This window comes from Acinonyx jubatus, chromosome D1 (assembly GCF_027475565.1).
Source record: "Acinonyx jubatus isolate Ajub_Pintada_27869175 chromosome D1, VMU_Ajub_asm_v1.0, whole genome shotgun sequence".
In the NCBI taxonomy this organism is placed as follows: domain Eukaryota; kingdom Metazoa; phylum Chordata; class Mammalia; order Carnivora; family Felidae; genus Acinonyx; species Acinonyx jubatus.
The window spans coordinates 103,774,868-103,785,696 of record NC_069390.1 but is presented as its reverse complement, the minus strand read 5'-3'; the positions used below and the strand labels follow the sequence as shown (position 1 = coordinate 103,785,696).

Sequence of the window (10,829 nt, the reverse complement as noted above, 5' to 3'; positions counted from 1 at the left end):
GGGCACACACAGAGGATCCAGAGGCCCAAAGGATCCTCTTTTGGAATGTGGCAGCTCCTTTGCCGTTAAGCTTCAGGATACTTTTCATCCTGGGCACTCTAGAATGTCCAGCTGTTAAGAGATGGGCCTGGAGGGTGTGGGGGAGGGATCGCTGGGGTATTGCTGATGGTGTAGCCTGGTGGGGGGAATGGGGTTGTATAGATCGAGTCTATATAGCTTTCATCAGTTCTTTTCCTGGATCCTAGATGGAAAGAACTGAGTCTCTCTCCCTCTCTCTTGCCCCATCTTGGATATATCATTATATTTAATCCTAGATAATATGTGCCCCTTACTTGGGGTCCCCATACATACATACCCCAGGCCTCAGAGGACACTAGCTTCCTGAGGTCAGGTCAGAAGAACAGATCTGAGAAGCTATGAGCCATGCCAGTGCCACGGAATAATTTGGGGTCCTTGCAGTAAATCCAGAGCAAGCCTTGGGCTCTAATTCAGTATCTATACCTCCCCCAAGTACAGCCTGGAACCCCCAGAAGGGACAGAAGGTACTTCCCCGTGGCAGGACAGGACGACCATTAAGAGCACAGGCTTTAGGGTCAGAGCTCCTGGATTTGTATTCTGGCCCCACCATGTACTTGGTGACCTTGAGAAAGCCATTTGACTTCTCTGGGTCTCATTTTCTCAAATGTAGAAAGGGAACAATAACGATCCTTGGTAGGACTACATGAGACATTGTGCCTAGCACAACATCTATCTGAGCAGATAAAATGCTCAATAAATAACAGTCATCCTTATTATTTTTATCATCATTATTATTGTGTCCCCCCAGATGAGTAGCCTCGCTGGGCCCGCAGTAGCTCGCTCAGAGGAGGCTCTCAGGGAAGCCAGGGCCCCCGCATTTCCCTAGTCCCCGTGAGCTCTTGAAGGGGGCCGGAGTGCCCAGGTTTACCATATGTTAGCTTAACCCGGAGGGGACTCAAAGCCCGGTGCAGCCCAAGGGTTTGGACAGAATTTGGTGGCAAACTTGATTGTCGGAGTTGTACTGACTCTGCCTGAAGGGTTAAAAATGATGTTAACCCGCCGTTCTGACTCGCTTTCTGCCAGTCACTGCTTCGCATGGCCGCCTCTGCCTCTCTTCCTCTTCCTCTTCCTGTGCTCTCTTTGCTGATCTGGACTCAGCTTGGTATTCTTGTCACAAGGTCATCTCCCAGGTGAGCTCAGCTCGGGCGGGCGTGAAACAAAACAGCTCAGCTGAAGGCAGCGCGCTGTCTGCACAGGGAGGGGGACAGCCCTCCACACTGTCCTGACCTCTCCCAAGGAGGCTCTTTAAGTTCCCTGTTGCAAAGCTGGGCGGAAAGTGTTTTAGCCTAAGCTCTTGAAATCCTCGGACAGGGCGCGTGCGCTGCCCCTGATTTGGGTGCTGGGTGGTCCATCTAGGGGTCAACCGTCAGCCTTAAAAGATGTCTGGGCCCAATTTGTTTTCAAAAGCCTTGTATGTTTGTTATTTTTTCAACTTCGGTTTTAGATCAGTTTGGGTGTTCTCCAAAGGAGAGCCACGCCGATTTGGCAAGCGACCACTCTCTCTCCCACGCTCTCCTCCCTGCACCCAGGCGTCTCGAATCCCTGCTGCGCCAGCTGCCGCGTCGTGCATCTGAGGCCTTTTCATGTTCGTGGGCCGCGGCTCGTATTTTATAAACACACGGTCAGTTTACACTGCCTGGGAACTTAGGGGCTTTCCTCTCTCCGGGAAACAGCTGTGAGGAGCTTGACCAACCTTGGCTTTGTGGAGAGCGAGGCGTCGCCTCTGATCATGCACGTGGGGCAGGTGCCCTGGCCGGGTTCCCGTTGTTATGCCTGAGGATTCTCCCAGACATGCTAAGGAGGGGAGTTCATTACGCGCTCCTCGCCCACTTCGAGTCTAATCGCTCATAAGTGACTCTGCATGCTACAAAACCCTGTACGTGTCCATCTTCACTTGTCTGCCAGTAGTACCTTCTAGCATCTGTGACAGGGAGGTCACAGAATCACAGAATCGTAAAGCCGGAAGGGACTTTGAGAGTGTCATCCATCCAGGGGACAAGGAAGTAGGTGAGTACTTACTATGCGCAAAGCACTGTGCCGGTTCCATGGGTGAAGGAAAGTGAGCAAGACCAAGTCTCTGCCTTCCTAGAGCAACAGACTTTCTGCTCAGCCGCCACCTCCATGAAGCCTTCCGTCACCTCCCCAGGCCAACTCAGGTTGTCTTACTGTGTAGTCCCACATCCCTCTGCTGACCGCCCTCAGGGCACCTGCCCCGCTGCAGTCAAATGGCCTTTGTGACTTCCTTCCCCATAGAATGTGCGCTTCTAGTGGACAGGAGCTGCCATGCTGGGTGACAATGAGATCCTGCAGTTTGTGTCACAAGGGAAACAATGGATGAAGAGACACGCTTCGTGTCTTGGCCACCAGTGATGGTAGTTACTTGGCTAACCACCTAAACAAGATGAGGTTAGTGGCTGCCTGAAGAAGGCAGAACTGGAGAAGACAGAGGGACACCAGCAATCTTTTTTTTTTTTAATTTAATTTAATTTTTATTTTTTTAAATGTTTGTTTATTTCGAGAGAGCCAGAGAGGGAGAGAGAGAATCCCAACCAGGCTCCCCACTGCCAGCACAGAGCCCAACACAGGGCTCAAACTCGCAAACCAGGAGATCGTGACCTCAGCCAGAATCAAGGGTCAGATGCCTAGCCAGTGGAGCCACCCAGGCGCCCCACACCACCAGTAATCTCGAGAGTCCAAGAGAAAATGGTCACAATGGGATCATCTAATCTACTAGCCCCTTGGCCCTTCTGCACACACCTTCTCTGTTATTGCTGGAAGAGGCTGTGTTAGTTGGCTAGGGCAGCCGTAACAAAGTCCCACAGACTGTATGGTTTAAACAATGGGAATTTATTTTCCCGCAACACTGGGGGGTAGGCGTCTAAGAACAGGAATGTCGATAAGATAGGTATCTTCTCAGGGTTGCTCTGCTTGTCTTGCAGACAACCACCTTCTCCTCTGTCTTCATGTGGTCTTTTCTCCATGCCTGTCTGTGTCCACATCTCCACTTATAAGGACACCGGTCATACTGGATTAGGGCTCATCTATATGACCTCATTTGTACCTTAATTACCTTTTAAAAGACTCAATTTCCAAATACAGAGCTATGCTGAGGTACCGATAGCTAAGATTTCATATGAATGTGTGGGCGGAGGGTGGGGTGTGATTCAGCCCATAACCCATGTCAACACTGGTGCTCACAGATGTGCCAGAGAGTTCCTGACAAAAGCCATAGCCAATCAGTCCGGGGGCTAAGAAATAAGCCTGTGACTCCCTCCCTCCTTGGGTGACTTTACAACCCTGGGGGCTCAAAGCTTCATCTATCACTTTGACCAGATGTAAACATTTTACCGCCTCCATCTTTAAGTTTTTTTTAACATTTTTTTGTTCTTGAGAGACAGAGTACGAGTTCGAGTCAGGGAGGGGCAGAGAGAGGGAGACAGAAGATCCAAGGCAGGCTCTGTGCTGTGTGTGCAGAGCCTGATGTGGGGCTCAAACTCAGGAACCGCAAGATCATAACCTGAGCTGAAATCAAGAGTCGGATACTTAACCAACGGAGCCACCCGAGTGCCCCATGACCTCCGTCCCTTACATGTGCCCCCCCATCCCTTCCCTTCCCCATGGCATTGGTGCTACCTGAGGCTTCTGTATTTGAGCCAAGGGCAAGAGTAGTGTCAATGTGGAGGAAATAGAGAAACAGATTCCCCCGGGGACTAGGATGGAAAATGACATCAATAGAGGCAATTTCCAAGGGAACCTACTGGCTCGCTTCCCGAGCTCATAAGCAGAATTAGAAAAAAGGTCCAAATGCCCTGGCTAGATGGAGGACAGCCAAGCCACCAACAAGTACCAGCAGCGGATCGCTGACTGCCAGCCGGGGCCATGTGCTGCTAGACAGGAACAAAGATGGAGTAGAGAGAAAGGCCTGGCAGCGGGGCGACCTTCCCCTCAATGTTGCCCTTGCCCTTGGCTTGTGCAAGGCTGTAAGTCCTCAGCAGCCTCGGTTCCCAGGGTTTCTCTTTACTCTTGGGTGCCAGTTGGCTGGAATATCACATTGGAAAAGGGTACAGGATGCGAGCTTCCAGATGAACCGACTCATTGTAACCACACTTGGCTTAGCCGGGCTGCACGATGCCAAGAGAGCAAGGGGGATGCTGCTGATTCAGCACAGGCCCGGCGAGGGAGTGGCTGGGGGCGGACCATGAGCAGGGCACACAGGTAGAGCGGCCTTGAGGCTCTGTGCGCTCAGCCAGCAAGCTGTAGTCCCGCTCTCTAGAGAAAGGGGAGTCTCCAGGCCGGCTCCTCGGCTGCCTCTGAGCCAGCTCTCAAGGTACAAAGTTCCGGAGGACTTGCAAAAGCAGAGGTGGACTGCTTCAGGAAGTATTCAGGCTTCTTCTGAAACCATCCCAACCAGTCCAGATGACCTGCTCCTTGATCTCATCATGAAACTGCATCGAGGGCAGGTGGACCATGCTAAGAGACTCTGGCTCTGGAGCAGTAGCTCAGGAGCTAACGGCCCACAACCTTCCCTCCACCATGTAGCTTTCTGGGCTTCACTTGGAGAGAGCCACGTGTGTCACACAAAGACCAGAAGCTAAGAATCTCGAGAAAGAAGACAGTGGGCGTGGTAGGGAATGGACCTTAACTTAGCCGAGAGTCCGGGGGAGATCAAACAAGAGGAGTGAGACCAGTGATCACCTCACGAGAACTCAAAAGTCCCAGGAGCTGCGCGGAGAGCTTCAGCCCAGCTGTGGTTCTCCCCTTCAGTCGATAAGAACACAGCACAGTATCCATACAGTCTGAGACAGCAGTCTGGCCGCTAGAAGGTGGGAGGGATTCCACTGGCAACCTGGTGACCCCATTTATTCTCTCATTCGGCTCTTATTTGTTGAGTATCTACTTTCTGCCAGGGACTCGATGGGTGGTAAACGAGAGAAACTCCCAGCGCTCTCCTTATGAAGCTTACATTCTACAAGAGGGAGAAGAAAATAATCAGTCACACGATGCAAAATGTTTATAATTGTAGCAAATGAGACCAAGAGCTTTGAGACTGATCTGGGCAGTCTGGGAAGGCTTCCTTGGAAGCCACACCTAGGCTGGGCTCTGAAGGATGGGTGGGAATTGCCTAGATAAAAGGATGGGTTAGGGATAGGGGAGAATATGCCCGGTGGGGGTAGGGGGTGGGGGAGGAGTGCAATATATGTAAAGGCCTTGAGATTGGAAAGAGTCCTTAGGCCTCCCCTCTCACCTTGTGTTGACTTGAACTTGTGTTGGGTCCCTCATAATCTGAAAACTCTAATCTGGACAATTCAAGAGGTTACTGTGCTTCTAGTGAGCAGAGATAGCCGACTGATTTGCAAAGATCAAGTTTAGGTCTGCACCTGTGTGGGCAGAAGGGCGGGACGTCCCTGTGGGCTCCCATGTAGGCCACACGTCAAATGGAGCCAGACCACTCAGCTTGCAAAGCTAAGGCGCAGGACCTACAGGGCACAGAAGCTGCTGGGATCAGCGTCTTTCCATCTCTGAAGCTTGGTGGTTCACTGCAAATTTCATCACAAACAGAAAGACAGCCCCTTCTCCATTCACCCAAAGGGAATCTCTGATCCCTCCGTCTGGTAGGATTCCCCCTAAACTGCCCCAAGCCAGAAGATCTGGTCTCTGACCCCAAGGAGGAGGGATACAGAGAAGATCCTTCCAGTACCAGAGACCTTCAGAAAAAAAGTACAGCAAATCCTCCCCTACCTCTAAGCCAGCTGTCCTCCCTGACACCCCAATCTCAACCTCGATCTTTTTTTAATTAATTAATTTAATTTTTAATGTTTGAAGGAGAGAGAGAGAGAGAGAGAGAGAGAGAGAGAGAGAGAGAGAATGAGTGGGGGGAGGGGCAGAGGAACAGGGAGACAGAATCTGAAGCAGGCTCCAGGCTCTGACATGGGGCTCACACTCATGAACCGTGAGATCGTGACCTGAGCCGAAGTCAGACGCCTAACTGAGCCTCTCAGAGCCCCTCAACCTTGATCTTAATGCCGTCATAAAGACGTGTCTCACAAGTTACCAGTAAGGGTAGAGCAGTTCTGGATGAGGCCACACTGCCCCACTTAAGCCGGGCTTCCTCCCCACTTGCCCATGAGAAATGGTTCCCAGCCCCACTTCTGGTCAAACATCTAGACGCATACCACACAGTCGCATCTCACACACGTGCAAGGCTGATGACAAACCTAATGTCCTGTCCTCGGGCTTCCCAGGGTCTCAGGTAGCCCAGAACAGAGATGGAGAAATGGCTGTAGCCTCCTGCGAGAGGGGCAAGACCAGTCCATCTGAGCGTCAGACCCTCTGAGGGAGGCGGACGTCCCTGCTGTTCACCCCCACCACCTGGAGAGTCCTAGGCACACATCTGTCCCCCTAAGTGCTCAAAGCCACCCCAGGCCCTGGAAGGAAGGAGGCCTCCCTTACCTTATCTTCCCCTCTTCCCAGTCTGAGGCTAGGAGCCTCATTTAGAACCTTCCTGCCTTTGGGTACAGCTGATAAGCCAGGGCCAGGCCAGCTTCATGAGGGCTGCTCAGTGAGCAGAGAGACCCAGGCACCCACAGAGGGCACACTCGGGAGCTCCCGGAACCATGTTGGGCCCCCTTGTGGCCAGTCCCCACAGGCGGCCCTGTGGGAGGGAACGGGGAGGGAGGGCAATTCTAGCAGCTTCGGTCTTAGTGAAGCCGCACCCTCCAGCCCTTCTTCGTTAAGACACCCTAAGTTGGGATATTTGTGCGTTTTCTTTGTGTGCTTAGCCCAAACACCCTTCTAACCCCTGGGCACCAGGCACAGTGGATTTCCACTTCTTTTTCTGCTGGGGCTCTCGCAGCCCACAACTCTTGACCTAGCTGCTTTTCAGTACCTGTCTACCGAAGACAGCGCCCTTGGCCTCCTAGAGCCCCTCCTCAGACCCCCAGGCAGACCCTCACCCCAGCTGCGGCAAGAGGAGGCACCACAGTGACAGAGCTCCCCCTACTGACAGCTCGCCGCGGTGCCGGGCCCGGGAAGGCTTTATGGGATGCCTCTCTGTCTAGTCACTGTGCTGTGAAATCAGGATCTGGAAATATCTTCCGCTCCCCCTCCACCTGCCACTCCCAAGTGAGGCGGCTTGATCTGGGAGATCTGGAGAAGCAGAGCCCTTGTATCGCTGCCAAGGATCCGCAGACAACACAGAACTTGAAGCAGAACTTGAAATGACACCCAGGACAGGCCGCTAATCCAGCACTGGGCCAGACTGACGGGACGTGTTCCAGAGTCCTCTCTGTGCCAGCCTCAGAGAGTCATGTGTGTGCCAGGCGACTCAATTAAGTGCCCACACTGTCTGCCCCCCAGAGAGCTGGTCAAACCCTTCCCAAAGGAATTCTTAGACACCACTCATCTCTCACAGCACAGGCAGCTGAACAGAAGCCGACAACTTTTGGGACTGTCGATGTCGATGAAGTGAGTGACAGCATAATATATGGTTCTCGAAGTACCATGACACTCATTATGTCACTTCATCCTCAGCAATGCCACTGCAACACCCCCCTCCCCATAAAGCAGATGCCACCATCCAATGAGGAAATTGAGGCGTAGAGAGATGAGGTGACACGCGGGGGTAAAAGCTCAGCTCCTCCTCTCTGATGTCACTTTCCTGAGGGGGAGGGACACTGGGGACCAGGAACATTCTCAGGCAGGGGCTCCTTTCCCTCCCCAAGCACTAAGTTCACCATAGCAACCCTCCCCAGATCTTCACAAAACAGGCAAAGGGAATTCGCACAGGCTCATGGATGTGACGGGTTTCTGCTGTCTGACCATCACTAGGAAACGCCTCTTTGAAAGGATCTGAGAAAGCAGTCAGCTGAGGAAATGGTGGGAGGTCCTCATGGGTTAAACTTCAGGGCGTCTCCCGTCCACAGCTCAGGTGTCTACAACCCTCTGCTTCAGAGCTTGGCATGGGATTCACCTTGATGTGATTTCTGCTGTAAAACAACAAATGCTAATTTGTGCACATTTATCAGAGTTAATTAACCCCCAGCAGCAGTAGCATAAATGGATGCTAATTGGCCTCCAAGTCATTCCTCGTCATTAAAGCTGTATGTCCATGTGGTTACAAATCAAACAGGCTTGCAGATAAGATATGGATATTCATTTATTAATTCAATACATTTGACTCAGCACATCCAGGAGAAGACACTGTATTAGGTGCTTCAAAAGATGAATAAAAAACGATCCCTGCCCTCAAGGAACTCAAACCTCAGTAAAGAAAGACATGAGAAGTCTTCCAATAAAGGCCAACAATGCCAAGTGCCCCAGGAGAGTAAGAACTGCCATGGCGTCTCTCTGAGGAATCATTGAGGGCTTCCTGAAGGAGGTGAGATTTGGCCTGGGCCTTGGGAAGTGGGTAGGAGTAGAATAAACAGAAATTGTGTCGCCTTCATTCCAGGGAGAGTATGTGCAATGGTGAAGGGGGGGATGGGGAAGGAAGGCTGTTCTTTGGGAGCAGTGAGGGTTCCTGGTAGGCAGCAGTATTTTGGGTGTAGGGAAGTAGTTTACAAGCATCGTTGAGGCCTTGCTGCATGCCAGGGCCTATGTGCTATTTGTGGGCTCTGTGCAGAGTACAGGGATACACCAGTAGACAAAACACACAAGGTCCCTGCCCTCGCAGGGCTTAAAGTGCCCCCCCCCACACAAGAATAAGGCCAAAAATGAAGACTAGAGAACCCCCAGTGTCACCCTTCTTAAATAGTTCCAGGATTTTCAGGATGGCACTGGGGAGCCAGTGACAGTGTATAATATTGCAAGTTCATGATAAGAGCCTTTGGGAAGAGCAATCTAGCCCCAGAGTACAAAGCAAATTTAAGAAGAAAGAGGAAAACATTGGAAGTCCAACTGGGTAGCTAGTGCATTAACTTAGATGAGAAATAATGATCGAAACCAGGGCAACAAGTAAGAAGGGAAATAAAGGCATGAGTGGAAGCAATACCACCCAGGTAAACTATACTCGGTTTGGAAACCGACTGGATATAGAAAGCGGGGCAAGAAAAGTAGCAAACTCACCAGGGCTGTGCATCCTGGGTGACTTAGAGAATGTTGGTGCCATCATCCAAGACCAGGGGGTCAAGAGGAGAGTGTTGGGATGGGAAAGAAAGGATGAGTTACTCTGAGTTACGCCCAGTGTTGCCCACCTATGAGGCGAGGGGTGTTCCATGCAAAGAGAGATGAGAGAAGCCAGGAAGCCAGGAAGGAGGGGTCAGTGGGAAGGAAAAGTAAATGAAAAAATAGCAAAAGAGGGCCAGATATGAGCAGTTACATCTCTCCAAGACCCTAGCACCCCTTGTTCTCTGTTCATGCCACCAAAGCTCTTTGGAAAGACTCTCTTCTAAAAGCCATAGCCTCTCCTCCAGGAGACCACACAATAGAGAATATGCCAGAAATATGTGTGATATATGTGGTGGGGATATCAAAGGGAATTTGAATTCTAGTGGTGATGGGCAAACAAGGGTCTCCATCTTCAATGTCCCCAGTGGCTCTAATACTTTATCTTAGTTTCTTCTTTGATAATGGTTCTCCCTCCATTCTCAGAGACCCTAGCTCCTGGTCTAGAGATCCTGATTCATTGGTTTTCCCATGACCCCAAGAGCCCAGGCTGGGCTGAATACCAGATGATGACCACCACTGGCACCAGAAGGACCAGATCAGAAGTCGCTCTCTTGGCCAGCACCCAGGCCTCCTCACCTACCTCCCCTGTATCACAGTACATCAGAGGCAGGCAGGCCCAGGCAGGTCTGGCACAGCGGCTCCCAGGTTGGGGCGGGAAAGTTGACATCTTCTCAGAGTTTACACAAAGTGCATGTGCCCTCACAGAACATGTCCTCTGGGACCCCACAGGGACTCTGAGTGCCATGATCGGGACATTCCTCGGGCCTGAAGCAGCCAGATGCAAACATCTTCAGTCCGCAATCCCACCACCAAAGTCTCAAAGACAGAAGGAAAGCCAACTTCCCACAAAGGAGTTGATTTACTTGGGAACCAAGAATTCCCTCAGTGGCAGAGTCTCTCCATGAATGCATAAGGAAAGCCACTGCTGCTTCCATTTTTCCATCGGAACATCTCTTTTGTCTATAACCCCATTAAACAAACCCCAGCAAGTGGAGCTACTAAGTTGAAAGATCATTACCAGATGATCAGTTCCCTACTGGTCTCCAGCCCTGGAGTTTAGAAGAAACATGAGATCCATTCACAAGAAGATTATCCTCTTTCTGGAGAAATCCAGCCACACCACAGACCTCTCTGAGCTGTGAAATTGAGCAGGAGCCTCCAAGAGAGGTCGAGAGAGAGAAAGGGTCCACAGCAGGCAAGGAGAATAATCTTCACTCACCTTGGCACTGCCAGTAACCCAGATGTCGGACCTCTGCTCCTCGCTCACAAAGGGCTGCTCTTATCTCATCCAGGCAATATATGGCTAATTCCACAAAAAGGACAGAAGAATAAAAGGGATTTTTTTTCTAATAAATATTCTTTTGCAGCTAATCCGCCCGCCCTTTGTAACCGTCAGGCTTCGAGGGGCTGGCAGGAAGCCCATCAGATAAGAAATGCAGCTGTGCCCAGGGAAACGTGAGAAGAGGAGCAGGTTAATAAACACGAAAAACATGTTTGGTAACCGTGTCTGAGGGGAGTCCTCAGAGAGAGACCCTGACAGCTCGGGGACCCTGACACCAGTGCCACCCAGTGACTGTGGCTACCCC

General features: G+C 51.3%; 1 long non-coding RNA gene across 1 annotated transcript; it reads right to left on the bottom strand.

Moving 5' to 3' along the window:
- Nucleotides 1-2,540: 2,540 nt before the first annotated feature.
- LOC113593175 (uncharacterized) lies at nt 2,541-8,258 on the bottom strand. The gene is made up of 2 exons (XR_008290701.1): nt 6,529-8,258; nt 2,541-5,044 (listed from the first exon to the last, which is right to left on the bottom strand). It is a non-coding gene; the product is annotated as an uncharacterized LOC113593175 (long non-coding RNA).
- Between the last annotated feature and the right edge of the window lie 2,571 nt (nt 8,259-10,829).